Here is a 27,179-nt window from a genome sequence, read left to right on the forward strand (position 1 = left end):
GCTTGAAAAGGGCAGCACTTCTCACTACTTGCATTATATTATAGATCTATTTTTTTTTTCTATTGCTTATCTCTCTCCTTCAGAATGTTGGCTCCATTAGTGCATGATCCAACGTTTTGTTTTTAACTGCTTTATCCCAAGAGTCCAAGACTGAACCTTGTTCATAGTACAGATTCAGTATATATTTATTGAATGAATTGTCATGCACTATAGACAAAACCGGCTATTCACAATCCTTTAACATGCTCCATGCTTTTTAGCTTTTCTTGTCTTGTTTATGTCCTCCATCTAGAATGTATCTCTGCTTTTTAAAAGACTATTCTTTAAGACACAACTCCAATAATACTGTTTTAATGAAACCCTGCCTGGTCAGCCATCAGCTAAATGCCATTTTGCCTTTTTCTGATGATTCTTTGTATTGTCATCACTGTTGAACAGAAAGCTCCATGGGACAGTGAGCATGACTTTGAGTCTCCAGGGTAGAACACCGTGTGTAGCCTGGTGGCTAATCATATGTGCAAGGTGCTCAGTAAACAGTGAGATAAATAAGTATCTGTTGAAGGAAGTGAGCTACTTCATGATTTACCTTATCCAGTCAAAACTGCTATTATGTTCTATGGTAGTTTACAAAGTAACTCAAGATCCCTAGATGTTGGTCAGCATCACAGAATTTGAAACTCCTTTTCTGAATAGCAGAGTAACTATAAGCGCCAACCTCCTTTACAGGGAGGAATCATGGCAAAGGGAATCCATCTAAATGGTGTCCCCTTTGCATTATCCATGGCACTGTATACATGGGAGAGTGACCGGATCCTTTTCTTTGTCATTCAGTCCATGGTTTCCTCCCCCACCCCCTCTATTTTTAAGTATTCCAGATTGGTAATGCTGTTATTTCAAAACTAAGAGAATCGTGACCTTTAGGCTAAAACACTGCTTTGAATCTGCAATACATTGCTGATTGTTTACAAATAAATGTTAATATAAAGAAAGAACCAATATTTGTTGGTATCAAAAAACAATATGGCTTAACTTTTGCTTACCACCCATCACCTTAAATGACCTGGCTTTTCAGAGGACTGACAATTCAGGCAGAAAAATCACATTTTGGACAAACTGAATCAGAAAGTGTGAAAATACCTATTGCAAATGGACTGATGTGGTAACAAAGAGAAGACCGTGTATATCTGTTGAACAAAGAGGAAGTGGAAACAAAAAAATTCACAATTTGTATGGAAACACAAATGACCCGAATAGCCAAAGCAATCTTGAGAAAGAAAAACGGAGCTGGAGGAATCAGGCTCCCTGACTCCGGACTATAATACAAAACTACAGTAATCAAGACAGTATGGTACTGGCACAAAAACAGAAATATAGATCAATGGAACAGGATAGAAAGCCCAGAGATAACTGCATGCACTTATGGTCACCTTATCTTTGATAAAGGAGGCAAGAATATACAATGGAGAAAAGACAGCCTCTTAAATCAGTGGTGCTGGGAAAACTGGACAGCTACATGTAAAAGAATTAAATTAGAACACTCCCTAACACCATACACAAAAATAAACTCAAAATGGATTAAAGACCTAAATGTAAGGCCAGACACTATAAAACTCTTAGAGGAAAACATAGGCAGAACACTCTATGACATAAATCACAGCAAGATCCTTTTTGACCCACCTCCTGGAGAAATGGAAATAAAACCAAAAATAAACAAATGGGACCTAATGAAACTTAAAAGCTTTTGCACAGCAAAGGAAACCGTAAACCAGATGAAAAGACAACCCTCAGAATGGGAGAAAATATTTGCAAATGAAGCAACTGACAAAGGATTAATCTCCAAAATATACAAGCAGCTCATGCAGCTCAATATCAAAAAAAAAAACAAACAATTCAATCCAAAAATGGGCAGAAGACCTAAACAGACATTTCTCCAAAGAAGATATACAGGTTACCAACAAATATATGAAAGGATGCTCAACATCACTAATCATTAGGGAAATGCAAATCAGACTACATTACAAATATAAAAATCAAAACTACAATGAGGTATCACCTCAAACCGGTCAGAATGGCCATCATCAAAAAATCTACAAACAATAAATGCTGGAGAGGATGTGGAGAAAAGGGAACCCTCTTGCACTGTTGGTAGGAATGTAAGTTGATACAGCCACTATGGAGAACAGTATGGAGGTTCCTTAAAAAACTAAAAATAGAACTACCATACGACCCAGCAGTCCCACTACTGGGCATATACCCTGAGAAAGCCATAACTCAAAAAGAGTCATGTACCCCAATGTTCATTGCAGCTCTATTTACAATAGCCAGGACATGGAAGCAACCTAAGTGTCCATCGTCAGATGAATGGATAAAGAAGATGTGGCACATATATACAATGGAATATTACTCAGCCATAAAAAGAGACGAAATTGAGTTATCTGTAGTGAGGAGGATGGCCCTAGAGACTGTCATACAGAGTGAAGTCAGTCAGAAAGAGAAAAACAAATACCGTATGCTAACACATATATGTGGAATCTAAAAAAAAGTTTCTGAGGAAACTAGGGGCAGGACAGGAATAAAGATGCAGATGTAGAGAGTGGACTTGAGGACACGGGGAGGGGGAAGGTAAGCTGGGACAAAGTGAGAGAGTGGCATGGACATATATACACTACCAAATGTAAAATAGATAGCTAGTGGGAAGCAGCCGCAGAACACAGGGAGATCAGCTCGGTGCTTTGTGTCCACCTAGAGGGGTGGGATAGGGAGGGTGGGAGGGAGACGCAAGAGGGAGGAGATATGGGCATGTATGTATATGTATAGCTGATTCACTTTGTTATACAGCAGAAACTAACACACTATTGTAAAGCAATTATACTGCAATAAAGTTGTTAAAAAGAAGGAAGAGGAAGTGGATGTGCTAATATAGTTCCACTTCACTGCTACCAAAGACTTGAAAGGCTTCTCCTTAGTTAATTGAAAGGCCAATTAGCAGGCCTCTCTAAGGGCAAGCAAGCCCAAGTCAGATTTTCTTTTATTTCCTCATCCAAACCCTTCTCTCCCTCTAATCATCAGTAATGTTAATGATGAACTCAAGCAAAGTATTTCTCATGGTAGAATGTGGGTTGCATTGTCTACTTTTCCTACTGGGTGGCATTTAAAATAACAGCACTTTGATAAGCTCATTGTTTCTCCAATTTAAATCCATTTTAACTTGGCTACTGCTTCACTAGTTGACACTGGTTTCTTGTCCACATTCCAACTATGGGCATAAAATAAAGTGCTATCTACAGTGTTCTTGCCTTTGAAACTGTCATCAAGTCATTTAAATAAAAGACATACTGCCAAATATTAATGAAGCTTATTAGAAAAACGCTATGATGCAGAAGATCCCTAGGATATAAAATTATGGTTTTATGCACTAATTTCGGTACCAGATGACTGTATTTTTTTTTTTTTTTTTACTGAAATGCTCAATGATGCTCTAAATATTGGAAGTTCTGAGAAAGTGGAACAAGTGAGCTATCCATTTGCCACTTAGTCACATGTTCACAGTGGCCTTTTCTATTGGTTATTAAGGCCAGTTCTATCTCGAATCAACACTTCAGTTCAGGCTCCTGAAAGTCATTGGTGTGGTTCGTTGGTTTGTTTTCAAACTCACATTTTTATTTAATAGACTCTGAAATATCACACTATAGCTTTGAGTGAAATAGTACAGGAATCGTAATGGTTTAAGTTTTACAAAGTTACATTTCGGCAGCAGCTTCATGGGAGTTGTTTCATAAAATTAAAGAGTGGGGCTTGAATAAATATGAAAAACCCACCTGGAAAACAAACAACGACCCAGACTACAGTCGTCCTTCGTGACTATCCGAGAATTGTGCTTTCCGAGTTTCGAAGAGCTAGCTACTCTATTAATGTCAAGACTTGCAAAATTCTGCCTTATAAACATGGTTGGGAGGGGAGGCTATTAGTATGCCTAAAAAGTGCTCCCAGGAACAGGAAACTCAAAACCAGGCCTTGTTGAAACCATGAGCCTGAACCGGCTTTGAGGGGATCTTTCATTTCTGGGGAGCTATGAGATAAGTAATCATCATAACGGGAACTATGGTGGCAGAAGAATCATATCATTTGATTCTCATCACCATAGGGCCTGGGGCAAAAGCTCAAAGTCCTGTCCCTGGAGGAGGATGTTAGAAAGGCCCAAGGACCGCTGCTGTTAGTTGCCCGGTAATTTTCGGGGTCAGCACCACACGATGGCCAAGGACACAGCTCTCATCAGACACAATGTGGGTTTGGCGAACTCACTCGAGCCAGGTCCCGAAGTTACCGGTACTGCCATGCCAGAGTGGAGACCAACGTTTACTGGGTGGGGTGGAGACGGGGGCAGAAACCACACTGCTCCAGAGCAGCAGAGACGGCTACTCAGTGGGTTTGTACGGAGTTGGTAACAGGGAATTTTCTATTGAAGTGGATGACAAGTTGGAATCGCTCTGACTTTGGAGATTATAGGCATCAGTCACCAAGTTTTAACCTGGGAAAGGCATTCATGGGTTAGTTGGTGCTGCTGGGCAACGTTCAAGCCTGAACTCAAGTCCTGGCTAGTGCCCAGGCACCTGTTCTGCAGAAAAGTCTGGATTCCTCGAATCTAATCCAAAGTCACTGCTTGAAGTGAGCTTCCTGTGTCAGACACTAAGTCAGATGGTTTCCATCAACACACATAATCGTAGGCGTGCCTTCTCCAGGTCCTGAGGAGGGCGTGGTCGTGCTGTGACGTAGAGGATGTGAAAGTGAAAGCCCAGGTGAGTGCATAGTTTGTCTTCCTGGACCCCGCCCTTGAGCTGGGCCGCTGCTCAATGTGCCTGGGCCACCTCTGCCGCCGGAGCCTTCAGCTCTGCTGCAAGCTTGTCCAGGGCAGCTTTTTTGAAGTAATCTCACTCTCCAGGAATGGTGCTTCCTATTCGGACATTCGCAGATCCCACTTGAATCGTGTGTTGGAAGTCCACGGACAGGCCCGTGTTCAGCTCCACCCGGTTGGTAGGGATGCTCGGTTTCCTGCACAGCTCCTCCCAGAGGGGCAGTAACACCTGGAAGTCTGGGTCTGGTCCTTGACCAAGATCATGCCCAAAGCCCCCGAGGGTCATCAGTACCACGAACTCCGGGCTGGGGCACTTGGTGTTTATGTGTTCCACCACGGCCACCATGGGGGCAGGCCACGTTTGCTCTCCTCTCCGCTGGTGTTAATCTGGTCCATAACCTTTTACCTTTCGGGAGAACCTTTTTCCTGCCACGCACTGCTCACTTTGTCTGCCAGCTTCACAGAATCCACTGTTTCCAGCATGAAGAGAGTGGGGACAGCCATCAATCTGCTGACATTTTGTTTCTGTAGATGGCCAATGAAGTGCCATTTGATCTCAGGACATGAAGACAGAATTTTAGGATTTGATGCTTTTTCAAGCAGTTCCTGAACATAGCTCTCCCTGAAAGTGCGCTGCTGGTGACTGTAGGCCTCGATCCCCATGTCTGCAGGTTTGGTTTTGCTGACTGCTACTAGCTGGGGCTGGATGGCTGGGAGTTCCCGCAGCTGCCGCGCTACCCCCCTGCTGCACGCACTTGTTCACTGCCCTCAGGGCGAACCCATCCCACAGCTCCGTGGCTTGCTGCCAGCGCTCCACATCCCCCAGGGACTAACGTCCTGGTATGGTCTTAAGAATAATGTTTACATAAGACAGGCAGTGTAATAGCCAATGCCAAGTAATCTGCAACTGAGAAATTTTTGAATAATTTCACCAAAGAGTTTTAAATCCTACTTAAAACAGTCAAGTGAATAGAGAGATACATACATTCAATTCAGGATCAAATGTTTTAACTATCATTAGCATTCTTTCCAGAGCATTAAGTATATCCAGGAAAATTCTGCTTCATCTTCATAATTTCTGTAATCAATAGGCAATGTCAGTTGAGCTCTCTGAATATTAATCCCACATATAGAAAAGAAAGGGAGCATTGACACCTAAAACTCAGTCATATGTTCATCTTTGTCAACTCTATAATTTTAGACTATTTTATATTCAAAGGACAACATTTGTAAAATAAAGGCTAATTTTATTTATGCTTGTAAAAAGCATTTTACATATTTTCACCTATATTACTGTTATATAAGCTGTTAATTATGAAGACAGTTATTAAAAAATGAGTAATGGCTTCTGATCCTTTGGCTAATGAACTTAAGTAGAGGCAGATACCTTTTAGTACTAAAGTGATAATACTATTTATTCATTTCTAGACACTATACTCCTGGTTTGCCAAGCAGTGATAGGATAGTTCGTGAGGTTTAGATGTATAGATTATCTATTGTGAAACCCAAGTTGTATTAGATGTGGTTCTATATACAGTAATTTAGAATTATTCCAGCCTATATGGTAGGTAATTCACTCAGCACTCATTAGGTTCTATTACCAGGTTTCAAAAATGTAGTAAGTTGTTAAAAAATGATTATTGACGCCTTTCAAATTATGCAATGGAACTTGACCCAAAGGCAAGTTCTGTCTCCATCTCTTCCTGACGTATGATCTCTGGTACGCTGCTTAACCTTACCTCTGTTTTTAATTCTGTAAAATGGGTTAATATCAACACCTTTTTCATTGAATTAGTGTGAAAAGCAAATGAAATATTTTATGTCAAAATATGTTGTAAAGTGTAATATAGATAAGAAATGTCAGTTACTATCATTATTGTAATTATACTACTGTTGGCCCTTTTGTATGATATGTTTGTGTTTACTGGAACATTTTTATGATCTTTCCTGCTTACTTTATTAACCTTCTATAAAAAATAATAAAATATTTATACTTCTCAGATTTTATTTGAGTTTCCAGTTTATGAACTTAAATTTTCAATATGTATTTTAAAAGCAACATCAGCTCTACAATTCCCAATTATTTAACAACTATTGGTATAGTTAGATTTTTGGATTCTAACTTCTTGAGTAGAAGAACATTGGGTGGAATATGACATACTGAACGTGGTGTTTATAAGATATTATTTGGTTGGAATAAAGATGCTGGGAGTAGAGATACGGATGACTAGTTCATGTGTAAGGTGGCAAGGATCTGGACCAAGCAGAGCATTGGAAAGCAACAAAATTCAGTGAATTCAAACTAAATTACAAAGGAAAATCTGACAAGCTAAATAATAAGCTTAATGTAGACAATGAAAGAAAAATGTTAAATTACCATGTAATGTTGATTACCTGGAAAATGGTAGTATCAGTGATAGAAAGATGGCATTTGAAAGGATGAGCCATGTTGAGAAGGAAATATGGCCCAAGAAACTGACCTCTGTTTTGGCCATGCTGGTGTCTGAAGTGTTGTTGATGGAATATTTTGTGGATCATAACTTAAAAGCAGTTTAAAATATGGAAACACAAATCAAAGATGAAGATGTAGTTTTAAGTGTGATGAAATGATAGCAAATAATGATCATGGCTAGTAACAAATGACTTATTTATGTTATGTTATGACTGATGGCAACTGACTTATGTTACTTATGTTATGACAAGGGTTATTTTAAATGCTTTCTACACACTAACTCTAATTTTCACATCAAATAGTATCTCCAATTTGCTGATGAGAAACCTGAGGTACAGAGAGGCTACACAACTTGCCTTATATTACACAGCTAATAAGTAGCTAAGCTAGAATGAGAATGGATGAGCTCTTCCAGGAAGCAAAATAGAAAAAGAAAAAAGATGGAATGAAAGGCAATTCCCATGGGCAGTGGGAAAATGAGAAAGAAGGAAACCAGATTCCAGGAGCAACTAGAAAAGTAGGAAAAGGTCAGCTGAGCTTTGTCACAGAACAAGGCAAGGCAGAGTTTCAAGGAGGAGGGTGTGGTCTACAATGTTAAGTACTTCTGAGAGTTCAAGAGCAATGAACTCCCAGCAAAGCATCTGGATTTGGGAGTGCTGATGAGACAGAAGCTTGGGTAGAGTGGTGGCTTCAGAAGCCAAGCTACAGAAGATCAAGGGGATGGATATGAAAAGAGGGAAGTAATAGGTAAAGAATAATTTTTCATTTTTGCCTATGAAAGGTTGTGACAGAATAATAGTATAAAGAGACTAAAGGGATAACTGAAGTTTTTAAAATTAGAACTTCATCTGATGCATGAGAATGTTTCAATGTAGTAAAGAAAGAGGCAAAGATGAGGACACATAGTATCTTTTCTAGACCATAACTCCAGGTCAATAGAGGTAGAATACCTTCGTAAGTGCTCATATACTGATTAACACATTTAGGCTTTTTTTCTTCTTTTTAATTAAAAAAATAGTCAGTATGCAAATGCTTGGCACTTTTCAAAAATTCTTAATTTGGGGCTTCCCTGGTGGTGCAGTGGTTGAGAGTCCGCCTGCCAATGCAGGGGACATGGGTTCGTGCCCCGGTCCGGGAAGATCCCACATGCCGCGGAGCGGCTGGGCCCGTGAGCCATGGTCGTTGAGCCTGCGCGTCCGGAGCCTGTGCTCCGCAATAGGAGAGGCCACAACAGTGAGAGGCCCGCATACCACAAAAAAAAAAAAAAAAAAATTCTTAATTTGTTAAAGGATCAGAGGGGGCCTATTAATACAAACACAGTATTACATGAAATGGGTATATATATATACACACACACACACATATAGGCAAGCAAAGCAAATTTAGTTGAAATGGAATTTTGGGAGAAAACCTCACCCAAAAAGTTGCAAATTTTATTTTCAAATGCTAATGTTTTTCTTAAATTAAAAATTAGAGGCATTTAATTTGCGTATAGAAATACGAAGGTCAAGAATGAAATTTAGGCAGGTAAATTTTAGCTGCCCCCAAAAGTACTATGAAAATTATTCAATCATGTAGGACAAATAGCTTTGGGTATATTTTGCCTAGTGAAGGGCCGATTACAAGACAAGGAAATGGACACAAAGCTTAATAACATAAAAAATTCAAGTTCTATCTATGTGGTTGTCAATTTAAAACATCAAATATGGATTTTCCAACTTGAATAATAAAGAATAGAAACAAAGTAACTAACACAAACAAAATAATAAAATCAAAATATGTATGAAAAAAGTTATAAAGAATAGAAAAAAGATATGTTACTTTTTGATATAAAGAAATATATCAAATGAATTGTCATGCACAATGTTTGCGAACTGTCGTGCACAATGGCCAGCAGGGCATTGTTTGTTTACTTTTCTGCATTTAAGGCTGTATCCACATGTTAAGCAACATTTTTTTTTTCAGAGGCAAAAGAAATCATACACCTATTTGCTATTGTGTCAATTTAAATACTCCTGATACTACAATGATGTTTTAAGAATGACTTTAAAAAATTATTGTATTTATGACCTAAAATTACAGAAAGCTATGGGACTAGGAGCTCTGGAGACATGAGTTAGCATGGAGACACGTGTCAACCTATACTAAGTTAACCCATACTAAGATACTGTTCACTTTGAAAGGCCTCTCCTCCATTTGTCTTAGAGAGATTAATTAAACGGAATGTTTCTGTACTATTTATCATTCAGCTGAAGCCTTGGTGCATGGTACACAGTGCAATGACAGATTGATTTTGTAACTGATTCTTCTTCAAATAATACTGTAATGAACCCACACTGCCTTAAATGGCATTAGTACAATAGAAGACTTTAACCAGTAGCTCAGGAGCCACCTACTATGTTCTCAGAATGAATATTATTGCTATTGACGTTTTGTTAGATAGGATGCATTTTACAATGACATATTAATAGGATGTCATGCAGATTAAGTATTTATAATGCCTCTTTATTGCTTTTTTATGACTTCCAAAGATATAAAAACGATGCCTTACAGCTCCCCGAAGGAGGTTAAAAGAAAATAAGTTATATTATGGAATTAAGAAGGCACACTAATGTAACATGTTCATTTTCTATAAAAATAACTTATGTCTTGGCCTTGGTTTAGGACTCACCTATCAAAATAAGAAGTATCTTGGAAGTAGCAGCTCTGATTTATCTTAAATGTTTGCGTGGTGGTGATGGGAGAGAGAAGAGGCACGATGGACACAGAAGAAGAGTGGAACTTTGTAGGACAAAGAACTTGCTGTGGAATTATTATATTATCAAGAAATGAAGAGGGCACAGAAAAAGAAGCTGAGTACGAAGACGGACATCAGTTATAATACAAATTTCTCACAGCTAGCCCTGGGCAGCATGATCCGTAACTTTGAACGTTTAGAACTAGCTCCATCAGTAACAGTTTATCAGTGTTAACAAGGGGCATGTCCACACATGGCCTCGTGGCCTCTGAGTTGACTGTTTTTCAGCCTATTGCCTTTTGCTTGGTGACTTTAACCATCATTCTTTTCTCAATCAATTATAGTGACTGTGTAGTGTATCCAAGTCATGCTCCAAGATAATTAAATGTTTAATGTTGTTGTTTTTTAGCTATGTAGTTTCTTGTGTATATATTTATTAGAACTATTAAATTAGCTGACTTTGCCTTTGGTGGTATTTATATTTTGATTCTATTAGATTGTATTCAACTTATTGTGGCTGTTTCTATCAGAGGATAGGACATTGATTCCCAGAGTTAATTGTCAGGCATACTGTTTTATCACGGATGAACTTTATCCAGTTTGCTGATTTGGGAATTCTATCTAAAGGCCACAGTTTTATACTGTCATTAGACCAATATTTATAATTTTGTGGCTCACAATTGTCCATTTATATTATTTTAGAGCTGGAGAGGACCTATGACATAATCTAATTTACCGTCATATTTTTGGACAGAGGATACTGAGGCAAGAAAGTGAGAAGTTATTTTCACAAGTTTCCAAGCCAACTGTTCTGGTTACCATTTTGTGTTGTCTCCCACTTGGAATTAAGTGTTTGCATTTTGATTTCACACAACTAAGTGAAATCATTAAATGATATGACCTAGCATTAAGTGAGAGACATCATCCGGACATTTGTGGGCTAGAGGGCCAATGCACATCCAAAATGAATCACGTTAACTGGCATATACTTGGCAGGGTTGCATATTGTGCCATTTTCCCAAAAATAAGAGTTGATGATAGAGGTCACATACCCTGTTATTCCTTTTATTTCTTACAACCACTGCTGTCTATAGAATTTAGTCATGCTATTCACACTGGGTTCTTCCTTGGAGGGTTTCAAACGTTGATCAGGGGTATTATTACTAGCCCATTGAGTCCAACTGAATCACATAGTTCCTTGCTCACATACACACACCAGTAATTATAGGCCTAGAGAAGACTGGACATTATGCCAGAAGCTCGTTTTAAAGGATATTATCATTCTCAGCCAATTAGCTCAGACTCTATTATATTCAGAATTGCAACTGTTCCAACAAGGATTAAATGTACATTAAGATGCTAATAAATTTAAGACTTCAAAATTAGAGATTTTTTTCTGTTCTGCTTCTACCTCATTTCTGGCCCATTTCATTTTAGTAAGTTTTTAACTTTAGAATCAGTTTGCAGGTATACAAACATGTGCTTCATTTTGTGGAAGAAATGGTCATTTTTTCTCCCTATCTCTTTCTTCTTCTCCTTCTTTCTTAGCACTGATTTTGCTTTGCTTCAACAAGTTCTTATACTTCCCTTGGCTCACTCCAAAACACATTCTTCTTTTAAACCTTTCCCATGATGGAAGCTTTGCTATTTCCACAATCAGTCAGAGAAGATATTTCACTGCATCATAAGTCTTTGAGTTGGGTACTTCCACAGATATGTCCCAGGATGCCCACTGGGAAGTTTCTTAGGTGTCCATCTGTCATGAGTGATAAAGAATTATCTACAATACTTTGCTATTTTTTTTTTTTTTAGTTTTCAAAATCAATATTTATTATGAAGGTTTTACAGTTGTGTTAATAAATATACATACATAATTCAATTAATATATTAAGCACATAAGATTTCACTAGAATATTTAACTCTGTAAAATAGATGCTCAGAAATTGACAATAAATTCAAATTACATTTCTTGTTCATATCACTAACAGATAGTCTCTTTTACAGTGTCCCTTTGTCCCCTATAGCTATTACTTCGGATGGAAGTGTTGTCAGATACAAACTTGTCTCTTTTCCCTTACATTTTCCAAGGTGCACAGCAAGCAATGAATAAAAGCTTATGTATTCCTTCTCTTTCACCAAATTTTCGCCCAGTAATGAAACTGGGTGTGTAGAAATAAAAATTCATCTTTTACGTCGCATTTTAGTGTTGAAACAGATGCAATTAGTTCCTGTCCTTCTTCCATTTACATTGAGGGGATTAGAGAAGAAGCTCTTTAAACATTCTGAGATCCTTACGTTGGTTTCTACATGAATTCCAAGTGGTGTTAATAGTATTTTCAGAAAGGGTGCTTTACTTACTAGCTGAGAAGAAAATGAACTCTGTAACCCTTTGGGTATATATCATAAAACAGAGCTGCTAAAAGAATTTTCTATTATTAACCTATCAAACTCTTTCAGAATCTACCTATCAATGGGAAGTGGGCAATTTTGTTTTCTTTGCCTTGGCCTCAGCATATACTGTCAATTAAGCTAAAAAATGCTCCAGAAGAAGCCATAGTAAAGTTAGTTGCAAACCAAGAGGCATTCAACTATAAAGAAGAAAACGTGAAACTTTTTTTATTAAGAATTTGAGCAGAACTTAAATTCTAACCTCAGAGTGAGTAGCTACTGCTAAATCCCTAGAGATTTTATAAACTATATTGAACAGCAGATGAGCACTCCGGGATGCTGGCCGCAGAACTGATAAACTCTGAATCCTGGAGCTTTGCTGTGTGTTTTTTCTTTCTTTCTTTACTTAAAAACTAGATAAATTAATACTTTCCCTACTCTTGTTTCACCCATGATTCTCCAAGGAATACTGAGTCAGCTTTCCTTCAACAGTTTTGAGACACTCATAAAGGTTCCACATATGAATTATTTGCTTTGCTTTTTTCCCAGATGGCATAACACATATTGTTGTTTGCTTCTACAGACTGTCAGTTCTTTTGGAATTGAACAGTGCTGCATAAAACAACTACTGCATATTGATTGTTTTCTTTTACATCTATTCAGGCTGATTTTCCATTCTATAGATTAGTGGTTTCGCTATCACACGCTTGTAAAAAGAAAAAACTCTTTGAGTATTGAATGGAAATTTATTTGTCCTTCTTGTCTTCTTCTCACCCTCTGCAGGGAAATGTTCACTCTAGTGAGCTTTCAGAAGATGTAAGGTTACACCCTGCTGAGCCAGAACAGGAGACTATGGAAGATTAAATGCCAACAGTGTATTGTTTCCATACCAAACACAAAAATTAGCCATTGGCCTCCACCTAATGGTTCTATAATCTAATTAGACAGATTGACAACACCCAGAAGGGAAAAGATAAGAATGCACGTCAGCGTCAGCGTAGTAAGTTAAAACGGAGAAAGTGGCATGTTAAGATGTTTGAGAATGGAAAATCACCATAACACTAACTTATAATTGAAGCATTGTTTTGCAGTTTTCAAAATATTTTTATAGTCACTATCTCATCTATCTTATACTATGATGCCAGCAGTTTACTGGACAAGGATATCAGATACATACTTGGGTGTTAGATTATGATGAACAGAGTATGATGCAAATTCTCAGTACTGAACTGTAATGATCCTCTTCCTGTAATTCATTTTTCTCTGAGGACCTCATTCCTCACTTCAACATCTCAGCTACGTGAGCAAAGGGCATTCAGACTTTTTCCTTTGAGTAAAAGAGACATCATATGCTTGGACTGATGTAAAATCTTCAAAGATGTTTCTACATCCTATGTAGAAGTGAATTATCTTGGGATCACTTCTTCAGATATACTACATTCCTTCTTGTGTCCCAGGCTTGAAACTAAACCAGAAGGCAGTCTGGAATTAGGAGCTTCAGAGATCTGCCCTGGGATTCTACTTCATTACACCTTAGTCTAACTAGTTAGGTCAATTTTACGTATACATAGATTTCTTTTCACAGAACATAGTTTCATTTGAACTGTAATGATCACGTGAAATCTTCTGAGGGCTCTAAGTTCTGTGTTTAGATAACTTGGCTATCTAAATGACATACTTGACAAAAATTACTTCATAGGTCTTCTTGTTCCAAGAAGTTTTGAAACACCTTTATAATTTGGTACTTCTTAATAACAAAAGATACCATTTATTGATAAAAAAAGGGGAAATGGCTGCAAGATATATTTGCTGGCTTCCTCCCAGCAAAACACTGGGTTATACTGTAAGGAAAAAAAAACATGCTATTATAAAATATCATGCGTTCTGTGTATTGACCTTGAAGCTGTCTTTTTAACCAGCCAGCCAGAGGTATATAAGATATGCAGACAGGGTACATGTTAGTGAAAAGGGAATGTATTGTTCTCTTCTAACTAGAACTTTCCCTCAATGTCTTTCTCCATTAATAAAAAATACGGAATTTGTTTAACAGAATCAGTTCAACACATACATACACACACAACACATATAACACACAGAGTTAGCAGCGGTGGTGGTGGGGGGGTGAGAGGAAGAGAGGGCAGGTAAAGGAGGAGCACATAATGCCACACCTGAGAGATGGTGACTTTATGAGCCATACGGTTCAACCTCCAGCCAGAGCAGAAACACCTGACAAGTGACCATTTAGCCTCGCCTTAAACCTCCAATGCTAGGGAGCTAGCGACTCTCCTGGAAGGAAGTAGCACAGTGGTCAAGAAGGGGTTGAATCTCAGCCTTACTATGTACTGATGATGTGAGCTTGGCTAGTTTCTTAGCTTTTCTGGACTTAAGTTTCCTTACTTACAAAATAAGAATAATGGTATCTATACCACAGGGTTATTGTAGAGATTAAATCAGATATTATATTTTAAGAGTTTGGCCTAGTGCCACGAAACTCTCAGTGAATGAATATTGTTATTAGTTAGACAACACATTCCGTTGTAGGGTAGCTCTGTCATTAAGCTATTTTAAAAAATAAATCAAAATCTGTCTCTGTATAACTTTCTCCCATTTGTGGTTGTTCCCCCATCTGGAAAAACCTAGAAGAATCTGATGGAAAACAAGGCTGCTCCTTCTTCCTTTCGGCAGCTGTTCAGTGCCTGAAGCACCATGCATTCTCTGTGTTGTAGACTTTGGCATGTAATTCTTCCCCTCTCCCATCCCACTGAGCTGTTAACAGTGTAGACTTTGCTGGCAATATAAAATGAATCCTACTGCTACCACTTCTTCCTGAAAAGGAATCAAAAAGGGAGTCATAAAATAAAACTCAACAAAGAAAATATAAATTGTGGAATTGAGAACTTAGTTGTCTTTGATGAGAGTTTATAGATGTTGAACTTTATGGACATAAACCTTACACAGAAGTCCTGTTCACATATTACCTAACTTAGCCTCATTCCTCATGTCTTATGAGTTATTAAAACATTAGCTAAAACCCTCCAAACTTGTTTCTCCTTCTGTGTTAAAGGTGCCACAGTCCACTTAGTTGCTCAAGCACGAAACCCAAACAAGCAAACATACTGGACTCTTCACTCATCTCATCTGCTTAGACAAGAAAACACTGATTCCACTGTCCAAATATTTGCCACCTCACTTCCTCTTTCTCCTCCCATGGTTGTTAGAGCTGAGATCCCAAAAGATGGATGCCCAGCACACAGCAGCCTGGCAGCAAAGGCCCCGAGGCACTAAGTGCCAAGACCTCACTCTCTTCCTGCCTTCTGACCGCCAGCCGCTTCTTGCCACTCACTGAGCCCAACTGGGAGCTCTAGGGCAAGAGAGCCCGTTGGTGGAGTCCAGAGAGGGAACTAGAGGAGGTGGGTTTGGAGTGGAAAATGGAAGAGATCCTGCACATTTCTTAGCTTCTCTTCTGACTCCTGTTTCTCTACAATGCATACTTCATACAGACTCTGGAGTTAACTTTCTAAAAATGCACATTTGATCAGGTTGTTCCTCTACTTATAACCCCTCCATGCCTCGTAAGCACGTTTTATAGTTCCCTTCCACATTAAGCTCCTGGCAGCCTTTTACCTCAACTTCTGTTCCATCTTCCATCTCTGTTGCCTCCTAAGTTTAAGGGCATAACAAACAGCCCAGGGTTTTGCATGTCCCCAAGATTTGGGTTTATACGCTGGTCTCCTACCTGGCACAGCTCCTGGCTCATAGTAGAAGCTCCCATCTGTGCCTGCAGAACGAATGGAGGTCTGCACTTTGGCACACAGTACTCCCCGTACCTCGCATGCCTGATAAATTCATAATCTCCCTTCAGGTCTCTGAATCATGCTTCCTCTGTGAAATCTTCCCTGGACTCTCCCTACACCCCCTCCTCCTGTGAGAGACTTACTCCTCTGTTCTCCCTAAGCAGTCTGCACACATCTCTTTTAGTATTTATCTCCAGGTGCCACTTGAAGTTGTTCACATGCTTCGGTTACTTTACCAGACTGTACGTTCCTTAATGGCAGAGGCTGTCTTATTCATCCATGGGCCCCCAGGACCTGAAAGGATGGCTGATGCATGGTGGGCACACAGCCTGTTTATTGAACAGCATCATCTATGGCATGGGGGGTAAACGAATAAAGTAATTTTTTTCTACAGTTACTATTTTCATGCCCCTGGGAAAATTCTTCACTTTTAAGTCACTTTTGGCTATCATATGTCCGGTCTCATTAATGCCTCAACTTCCTAAATTTGATTTAAATCTCTTTTGCTCCTACCGTCCGCATGGGTTTTCCTGGGACCCTGACAGCTCTGAGGTAGGGGAGGCATGGTCTGCCTCTGGGGCACTGCCTCCCCCTTGACTCTTCAAGGTCTAGTTTTTCCAGTGTGTTATGTGCAGAGACGAGGGTTTCTCTATTTAACTCTGCGATGGCATTCTTTTTTGGCGTAGGTTGTGGCTGTTTGTCTGGTGAAAGAGAAATGGCCATTGAAGTGGCAGGTGCCCGGTGGCTGGCTCTCTTATGGAATCGATCTGTGGATTCATCCTAGGGCCAGTGCGATATCTGGCTCAAGCTTGACCCCTTTCATTTCCATGGTGCCCAGCCTGCACTGCCCAGCCTGTTGATGCTGGCTTTTCCTGCCCAGCAGGCAGCTCTCTTGAGTGGTACATGGAAGATAGCGGGCTCCAGTCAAGGTCTCTTCCCCACGGTCACTTCGACCACAGAAAACTCGCACAGCCTTGCCATGCCAGATACTTGCCATGTCTTCTCTCTCTCTATCCTGCCATCTCCCCCCGACTCACTTCTCTTCTCTTCTGACTGGCAAAGGAAGCAAGTCCACTGCCTGAGCAGATGTCTAATGTGGAAACCAAACCACCAACTCCCCTTCCTTTAGGCAACCCCAATTTCAACGAGTGATGCTCTTAGGGCCTCCCCTTCACTTGGACTGAGATAGGGAAAGGGAGTACCCCTCTCTTTCTCATGGGCACCACTGGATTACCTCTTAACACAAACGCTGCATCCCACATAAGAAGAACTACCCTGGAGATTCTCTTTTCCCCTCTCCAGCTTCTGACTAGGGTGAGAGTGGAGGGGTTGATTGTGGTGGGGTCATTCCACAGCAGCCTTAAGGGAGGCTGCCAGGCCCTAGAGCCAACTCTGTGAAGAGTACCACTCAGCATCCCAATATAAAGTTTGTTGGATAAATGAATGATCAGGGCTTCCCTGGTGGCTCAGTGGTTAACAATCCACATGCTAATGCAGGGGACACGAGTTCGAGCCCTGGTCCGGGAGGATCCCACAAGCCGTGGAGCAGCTAAGCCTGTGCACCACAACTACTGAGCCTGAGAGCCACAACTACTGAAGCCCGCGCACCTAGAGCCCGTGCTCTGCAACAAGAGAAGCCATCGCAATGAGAAGCCCGCGCACCGCAACGAAGAGTAGCCCACGCTTGCCACAACTAGAGAAAGCCTGCGTGCGGCAACGAAGACCCAACTCAGCCAAAAATAAATAAATAAATTTATATTTTAAAAAAATGAATGAGCAAATGGATATATCTATTTTGAATAATTCTTAATAGAGAGGAATATTGTTGCTGTGCAATGAGGTGCTAGGTGGATTTTGAAACAGAACAAGATGAGTCAGTGATAGAATTCCAATGGAAAGCCCTGGACTTCTGTCTCAGTTGCCAGCTTGCCATCTTTGTGCAACCTCCCCTTGTCTTAGCATGGTGTATGTTCATAATATTAATTAGTTTTGCTGCTGCACACATCAATAAGAGACCGGGAGAATTACCATCAAAAAAATCGGTCTTGTATTTTTCAGAATTTGCAAAGCTGAATAGGGAGGAAAATGTCATTTCTGCCAGAGGCACAGCATCTTGCTCTGCTCTTACGTAAACTCACTGTCAGGCAATCCCAGAAACTGCCTCCACTTGCCTCTGGGCAAAATGTCTCCTTTTCATAGAAAAATGTCACCTTTTCTCTAGGTAATGGCAGGTAGTTCTTTTATTTCCAAAGGAAAAATGACCTTTGCATTTTGTTAAAAAAAAAAATTCTCAAGGACTCGGCTTTGATGAAAAACACTGAAAACAATTCCATATCTTGTAATTTGTACTTGAGGTTTTATTTTGTAAATTCTGAGATTGTACCTGTCACCACCGATGTAGCCTGCAAACGAATGTCAATGACCAGAAAGTCCTGGCACCTTGTTTTCCAGGAACGTTCCCTGCACACAGGATGGATTCTTGTAAACCCAGCTCTTGTCTCTTGCTGCATCTGACGCCCACCCCCCTCCCCCAGCCCACTCCTACCACACACACACACACACACACACAAACACCACACTGCACAAACACCCCCCCCCACATACACACTTTAATCTCATTACTGTAACACTTCAAAGCTTTTATGTGCTAATCCAGGATTACAGTTTTATACAAGTCCATAAGAAACTGCTCTGAAAAAATGCCAGTGCTGTGATACAGTTTGTCTATCACCATGCTTAAAAGTATATTTACATATACACACTACTATATATAAAACAGATAATCAACAAGGACCTACTGTATAGCACAGGGAACTCTACTCAATATTCTGTAATAACCTATATGGGAAAAATATCTGAAAAAGAATGAATACATGTGTATGTATAACTGAGTCACTTTGCTGTACACCTGAAACTAACACAACATTGTAAATCAACTATACTCCTATATAAAATAAAAATTAAATTAAAAAAGTATACTAAGTGCTTCATAAAAATTTAGAGATGTGACCATCTAAGTCACTTTTTTTTTCATGGCAAAAATTTTCATTCTCTTATGAGAAATAGAAGAAAATATATCCAGTATTCTTTTCTTTTTTCAGGTGAGAAAATAGGAAAGAAAAACAAGAAAGAAGCAAGAGGAGTGAAAATTTCAGGACACAACACTTTAAAGCAAAGAGAGAGAGAATACAAAGGGGTTGATACGGAGAAGGACAGTTCTGGGTTAATCTTGCTTTCACAAAACAAAGTTCCCACTTCTTTTGTCAATATCTCACATACGTGGCGAAATGTTTTCCTTTCTGACAATAGTTTTCACCATTAAGAAATGCAGAATTAACCTTACAGAGTTGGATTTTCGAACAAAGTAGTAAATCAGATGATGACGCAAGATTTACCGTGTGTGCTCTTGTCAGTTCATGCAAATCCTCAGCTGGAGCATGTGAGAGGCACATAATTACACTGGATACAGGAATAAGGTTTCTGCAGCTGTAGCAGTTTTGATATTTGCAGACTCCAGCACACTCCATCTCTAATTTCACTGGCAGCTTGTAAGAACCAGCAGAATTACACTTATAAACAAAGGTCTGCATGGTAATTTATCTCCTATTGACTTCAGTGACGTCTTCTGGTTTAGAATGCTGAGAGATTTATAATTATGAACTAGATCTAAGACTTAGCTGATGAAACAATGAAAGACATATTTCTTGCCTCTTTTTCCCACATTGCACATATATCTGTAGATGATGATACATATGTGTGTGTATCTATAATCAAACTCCTCACTGAGCATTTACAAGCCTACGTGACAATCTGTAGGAATATGCACCAACACCCTATATAGCTATTTAATTCAGGGAGTATTATTCTCTCAACAGAAACATTTACCTTGCCTTATACATTTTCCCACTATCTTACCCTCCTTAGACTTTTCTTTTTATTTGTTGTGATTCAGGATTGACATGCTTTTATTTTCGAAGGGGTTATAATATCCAAAAATGAGGACCCATCATTAAACAAATGAAGATTAAGTTACTGACTTTTCTAAAAGTGTCTAGCAGACGTCTTAGAATCCAATGCATACCTAAAAGACACCCAGCCTAATTTTCAGCGACATGTGCACACATAAGAAGCTGAAGGTCCTATTTCAGCTCCCAGTCTATCAACAGAGTAAGGGCCATCAGCACGGCCCCACGATTCTGAAATCTTTCCGGTTATCTCCTTTAAACCAAAAACTATTTAAAGAGGCAAGAGCTGTTTTGTTAAATGTTCAATGCAGAATCATTTTACTCCCAGGGTCCAAAGGGGGAGAGCCTAAGCTGCTCATAGATATTTTCATGTATCTATCATTCCCAGAATGCTAAGGCTTCCTTCAAATTTGTGGAAAAGAGTCTCATAAATATATTAATAATTGCTATAGAATTTTTAATATATTAAAAATTGCTAATTTCGACTGATTCCCTATGTTGTGCCCTATTCTAAGTACTTTAAATGTAAATAATTCATCTAATGAATTGTTTGGTTAAACTAGACAAAGGAAAGCCTTAGATGATGCTCTAAAGGGAACATAGATAATCACAGAGGATCTATGATATTACAGCACATCTCATGCCTCCATAGTAATCCATGTAAGCACATCATGCTTCACAGACTCATTCCACTGTGCAATCGACAAGCTGAATATCTGCTATATATATATGGCTGAATACCTGCTATATATATGGCTGAATACCTGCTATATATATGGTAGAGAAGTAAGCCTTGAGGATTTGTTAATGATCAAGTCAGACACAGGCCCTGACCTCAGACAGCTTAGAGTCAGGTGGGTCGGGGGAGGGTAGTAAATAATGAGAGATTACAATTCATTTGGGGGAGGGGATGGATAAAAATAAGCACCTTTTATAAAAAAGCAGATTGTTTCCTGATGAACCAAAGGTGCAGTTCCATTAGTGAAGGGAGAGAGAGCAGCAGGAACTGAATGAATCTGACATTGTCTATGAGAATACATATGCTAACCCAGACACCAGAATCTGGTAAATTTCTGTGTCAATTTGGATACTTTTTGGTTCATTTATAAGTAAGCGTATTGGTTATCTGGCCTCAGACCTAAAAAGTTAAAGTGATAAAAACTTCTTAATTGCATTTAGATAATACCTTTATTTCAAGTGCATCTAACTTAAGCTGAACACCTTTCCCTAACAAATATACTGACAACCAACAACCTTCTCCAGGGAGCAGGCATGAAAAATGCTAACCCTATCATCTCCAGTCCATTTCCATTAAACTTAAATAATAAGCTTTCAGATTCTTAAAATGCCAACTTCGTATCCCGTAAGGGTACTCTAAACATCCCTGGTGTTACAACAACTAACACCATTCTGAGCGCTGCTCTTAGGCTGAGTGGAGGCCTCACCCACTTTCTCCTTTAGCTCCTAGGAGGGCCAGTGAACCTGTACTGCAAATTAATGTAAGGCTTTTGTGCAGAATAACTTACAAATAATAGTGACAAGAGCACATTTAAGTGCATTGACTGTCATGATGTTAATAGGTACAGTTGCCATGAATATTGTAACTCAATTACCGTGTGACTTATCCAGATGGATATCAATACTGAAACTAGAAAAAAAAAATTAAAGCAGCAAACTTTGCTACCTCTGTGTTAAAATGGGAATAAAGTCCTTAATCCTGGGGCACAGAAGAGAACTAGGATAGGGCTTGTATAGAAGTTATCCCTTCTCGAGTGAGCTTTTATCTAGACTGTGATTCTACATGAAGATAGCATAAGCAGCACTGTATAGGCATTTACAAAGAAAAAAGGACAGAAATGTGCAAAAAAAAAAAAGAGGTACTGTAATAGCATTTATTTGGGTTGCAAAGGTCTCTTTTTATTTATTTATTTATTTTTGCGGTATGCGGGCCCCTCACTGTTGTGGCCTCTCCCGTTGCGGAGCACAGGCTCCGGACGCGCAGGCTCAGCGGCCATGGCTCACGGGCCCAGCCGCTCCGCGGCATGTGGGATCCTCCCGGACCGGGGCACGAACCCGTGTCCCCTGCATCGGCAGGCGGACTCTGAACCACTGCGCCACCAGGGAAGCCCACAAAGGTCTCTTTTTAAAAAACTAAATGAGTTATTGATGAAGCATAGCATAATTTTAAGAACTGATGCCACAAATTTTTTAATCCTTTCAAGTGGTTTGGTTTGTAGCCAAAATCGAGTATTTTGTCGACTATGGCACCTGCATCACCCACATATCGTCATGGAAGAAGAACAGTGGACAGGAAGTGTTTCGTGTGGCTCTCACCCTCGCTCTGAGCTGTCCTGTTATTGATCTGAAGGATACATCACTAGCAGTGGGGATGTTAGGTATTTCAACAAAATGAAGTGAGGTTCTGAAACTTAGGTGTGTTTGGAAAGAACCAAGAGTAAATATATTGAGACAAGCAAAACAAGCACAGTTTACTTCTTCTGTACGGGAGATATTAGTATTGGTCAGCTGGCTAGAAATCCAATTCCATTTTCTGGCTTTTATAGAACACAAGATGTTTTTGGAAGCATCTAAAGCTCATTAAACACCTAAAAAGGCAAAAATGACGTTAATATCAAGGGATCGTTTAGAAAATTATCTAACTTGGATTTGAGTATGAATATTTTGAAGGTCTTTCAAACTGAATTGCTGCAACCACTTCCTTTATTTTTATTAGAAAGACAGAGCTAGAGGCCTGGCGATTTTGCTGCTCATCATCTCTGGATGTGTTATTATGATGCACTATAATTTATTCATAGCACGATAGAGAACTGGAAGGCAAAAACAGTATCAACACGTGCCAGAAGACTGGGAGAAGGTAGAATGCCCATGAAAGTCAAAGATAATTTTCTCAGGGCACTTTGAACAAACTCAAGGAAGTCAGAAACAAAGAAGCCATAGGAAGGATACTACAGTAGATGAAAAGATGACTAGGGACTTTTTTTTTTTTTTTTGCCACTTCTCTCATCAAAATGTGGGGCTTAGTTTCCTTCCCCTTTTATCTGGGCTGACGAGTGACTTGATTTGATAACATCATGCCAGTCCCAGGCTAGGCCTTGAGAGGCTTGACAGCTTTCCCTTTTGCTCTCTTGGAACCCTAAGCCGCCATGTAAACTGGTTCAGCCATGCTGCTGTTGAGACCGCATGGAGACGGAGATGCTGCACCAGCCCTGAGGAGTCCTATCCATCCCAGCTGAGGCCTCCCCTTGCACATTCCAGCCCACGGGAGATCCTGATGGTGGCGGCTGCACAACGCTCCCAATGTGAGACTAGTGGATGAGAGACACCCAGCCCATCCCAGGCAAGAAACCGGAATCTTGAGCAAACGTTTGACTGCGCTTTTAAAACACCGAGTTTTGACATGGTTTGCAATGCGGCATTAGAAAACTACACAGGTACTTCAAAGAATAGAAAGGTGACATTACTTAATTTGCTTCCGGCAATTGACAGAACCATCTAAGTGGTTTACACTACCTAAGTGTGAACACTTATTTGTGGAGGTGGGTGGTGATGAAGCACTGGTTGATTCACTAGGATGTTTTTATAAGGCAGCCAATCAGTAAGAGAGGAGTCATGGGAGAGACCATCGCAGTGTGTGCTCAAAATTCAAAAGGAAGCCTGCCCTGGGTGTAAGTCGATTATGAGGTGGGAAAACATGACACAGAAAACACTTCTGAATTACTTCTTGGGCTTTCTCATACATATAGATTTTTCTCAGGAGATGTTTAATTAACAAGTGTAGGATTTCATCAAACTGCTAAGGAGCTAATAATGGTTAGAGAGGACCAAAGAACACTGTGGTAAGGCAGCGTGGGAAACCACTGGGTAACCATTAGGTGGAAATGCATTACTGAAGGGCCAGCCCTAAGAGGGGCAATAGCTGTCACGTTGAGAGTAGGGTGGTCATCTGTCCACACAGCACTCACGGCCCCAGGTTTATCTCTGCTGTTCCACAGAGAGCTAAAAGGTAACTAAAATTTCAGATAGTGCAGTCATGAGATAGAATACCCCAAAGAGTGCTAACATCCCAAAGAATGAGAAATTGCACATAGTTCAATGTCCTAGCCTGATATGAAAGATAAACATACAGATTAATTACCTTTGTTCTACTGAGCAGATAGCCATAGACTCTACCTCAAAACTTAGTCCCCAGGAATATTCATAAACACTCCTTCAAAGAAATTCTGAGCAGAGGCTTGTTTGAGAGAGGGTCAGGCTAGGATGGAGAATGTTTGCCAAGCTGTACGGTAAGCGGGAAAGGAGTCTTCTTGCTACTACTACATGCGGTGGTTCTCAAACTTCAGTGCGTGTAAAAATGCAGATTCTAAGACTTGTAGTTCAACATGACAGACTGAACATATATGGCTATCCCCTTTAACAAAGACTTTAAAATGAATAAACCCACAGCAACGAAGAGAAGGGGAGAGGGGCCATTTTGACAGAGAGGGGCCCTTATAAAACAAGATAGCTCAAGAGAATTTTAGAATATGGAATATGGATAAAGGCATGATAACTGATGTATCATGGCTTTGGGAGGTATATTCTAGAGCAGGGGATGGCAAACTATGGCCCACGGAGCAAATCCTGCTGCCGCATGTATTTGTAAATACAGTTTTATTGAAGTACAGCCATACTCACTTGTTCACGTGCCATCCCTGGCTGCTTTCATGATGACAGATTTAAACAGCTGTGACAGAGACCACTTGGCCCACAAAGTCTAAAATATTTACTACTTGACCCTTTACAGAAAGAATTTCCTGCTTCCTGTTCTAGTGTGCTTTTGGAAGAAAGGGAAACATGGATAAGAAGGACTCTCTATTGCTTTGCAGAATTGCAGAAAGCCTTGGGATTAGGAAACATTGGATACAAGTATATAGAGGATCTGCCCTGCTACATCTGCATGCAGAACTCTCACCACCTACCCTAAGTCAGAGATGAGGGTGTCTCCAAAAAAGGACCCTATTTAATAGACTTTCATATTCTGCCTCTGCCTAATAACCTCAGGTAACATTTGACCAGTCTTCAAACTCCGCCACAGACACAGAAGTCCCAAGCAACTTTTTCAGTGTTCCACTTTTAAATACAGACAATCCAAGATCAAAAGACATATGAGGGCTATGCTCTAGTAAAATAAGCATCCACGACAAAAGAGGATACGGATGTGGATAACAGTGGACTCTGCTTGGGAGAGACATAATGGAAAGTCCCCAGATGTCAGCTGTACAACCAGCGCAGAGAGGAGAATGAGGACAAAAGATGCCCAGAAAAAGGAGCACCCTCTAAGGACCTAATATGATGGTGCTCTGGGGGAAAAAAAAGTATCATTTTAAGAAAGAGACTGCCAAAAAAAAACCAAAGTAAAACTCCACAAAGCCCTTTACAGGGAAAAAATGTATTAATGATAGACCACCGGGGTCAGTGAACAAATTTACAAAGCCATGATAATGCAAAACCTGTATGAATATTACTAAAAGTAGTTTTAAAACTCAATTGGGAGATTGGGGGAGGGCATGTGGGGGATAAGGGAGTTAAAGCTTCATTTCTTCTGAAAGGAAGTAAATATAGGTCATGTCTAGAACTGTTAAACTGAGACAACAAGGGCAGGACAAGAGAAATTTTTATGCATTATAAATATTTCGATGTTATTATTATTTTTTACCATGTGCCTGTATTGCTTTGACCATTTTTAAAAGTATATAAATGCACATTCCCAGCACTACTTCAAGAAACTTGGAATCAGCAGGTCTAGGGGCACAGAAATCTGCATCTTTAAAAAGCTCCCCAAGTGATTCTGACAAAGTTAATCTTGTGTCCCTTTTAGAGAAGCTAATAAAGAGGTAGCAACCAGGAAAAGCAATAACATCAATCTGCTCAAATGGAGAAATGCCAGGAGCTAGAGAATGTCAGGGTGTTGGTTTTCCAGTTTGTTGCCATTCTACTAATAAAGTGACTAACTATTAGAAGAGGGCAAATAAAAACTAATGGGATGTGACTGACCTCATAATTCAACCCATCTATAGGAGAACCTCATGGATAGGTCAACTTTCCTTGCTCTTACATTTGTTGAAAACCATAAGCCTTGATTCAAAAATTAGCCTGGGGAGAAACATGAAACACCATGTAACGAGGGAAGCTTTTTAACAGAAGGATGATAGATAAGTATGTTTTAGACTCTGCAGTTTCTACATAAGCCTTGTTACATCAATCTTGATTTTTAAAATAGTTTAAAGAATGTTATCAGGATCTCTGGTGTCTACAAATGATTGCTGGGATGTCGTGAATCCTTAATAATCAGAAGTCGGATGGTTTCTAGGCACTATGGTAATTTCTTCTAAGAAAGTGTCTTCTGGAACATTATAGGACCATTGGGGATTGGCTCAATTAGTTGTTAAAAAACTGGTGGGGGGCACAGTGTCCTCCATCTCTCCTGTCTCCATTGCTTCCTAGAATCAGTGCTGACTGAGAACGGACCACCCTACCCTTGTTTCTATAGTACAGGACCCTAAGGCAACTTTAGTAGAATGGATTTTTCTTTGTGTCCAAACTACTGACATCTCTTTGCCTAAACTAGAGATGATCTAGAGCTAGAAAAGTTGATTAAAATATTTTCATGAGTATTTCAATGTCAAATGACATTGCTCGCCTTTTAAATATCAATGATTTATTGTTTATATCTGTAGTGTCTATTATTTTTGTTAATTCTTGAGGTTCATTTATAGATGAAATCATTACAAAAAGGAAATTAATTTTGTCCCTAACATGTACTTGTCTTTTAAATTTCATCCAGAAACTGGAAAGATGATTTGTTTTTGCTTCAGTGGTAAGCTATTGGTCTGATTAGCATTGACTAGGCTATATTGGAAAAGTGGAATTCAGCTAATTCAAATTTCACTTTTTAATTTCTAAGTGTACGCATCCATCCATCCATCCAACC

At 39.6% G+C, this 27,179-nt stretch overlaps 1 protein-coding gene and 1 pseudogene across 2 annotated transcripts in view; both read right to left on the reverse strand.

The window, feature by feature from the left end:
- The window catches only part of MAGI2 (membrane associated guanylate kinase, WW and PDZ domain containing 2), a 1,338,731-nt gene that overhangs the window by 285,893 nt on the left and 1,025,659 nt on the right, over positions 1 to 27,179 (reverse strand). The gene's annotated exons all lie outside the window — the stretch shown is intronic.
- On the reverse strand, positions 4,848 to 5,671 carry LOC132430952 (pyridoxal phosphate homeostasis protein pseudogene; annotated as a pseudogene).

This window comes from Delphinus delphis, chromosome 9, assembly GCF_949987515.2.
Source record: "Delphinus delphis chromosome 9, mDelDel1.2, whole genome shotgun sequence".
Classification (NCBI taxonomy): Eukaryota; Metazoa; Chordata; class Mammalia; order Artiodactyla; family Delphinidae; genus Delphinus; species Delphinus delphis.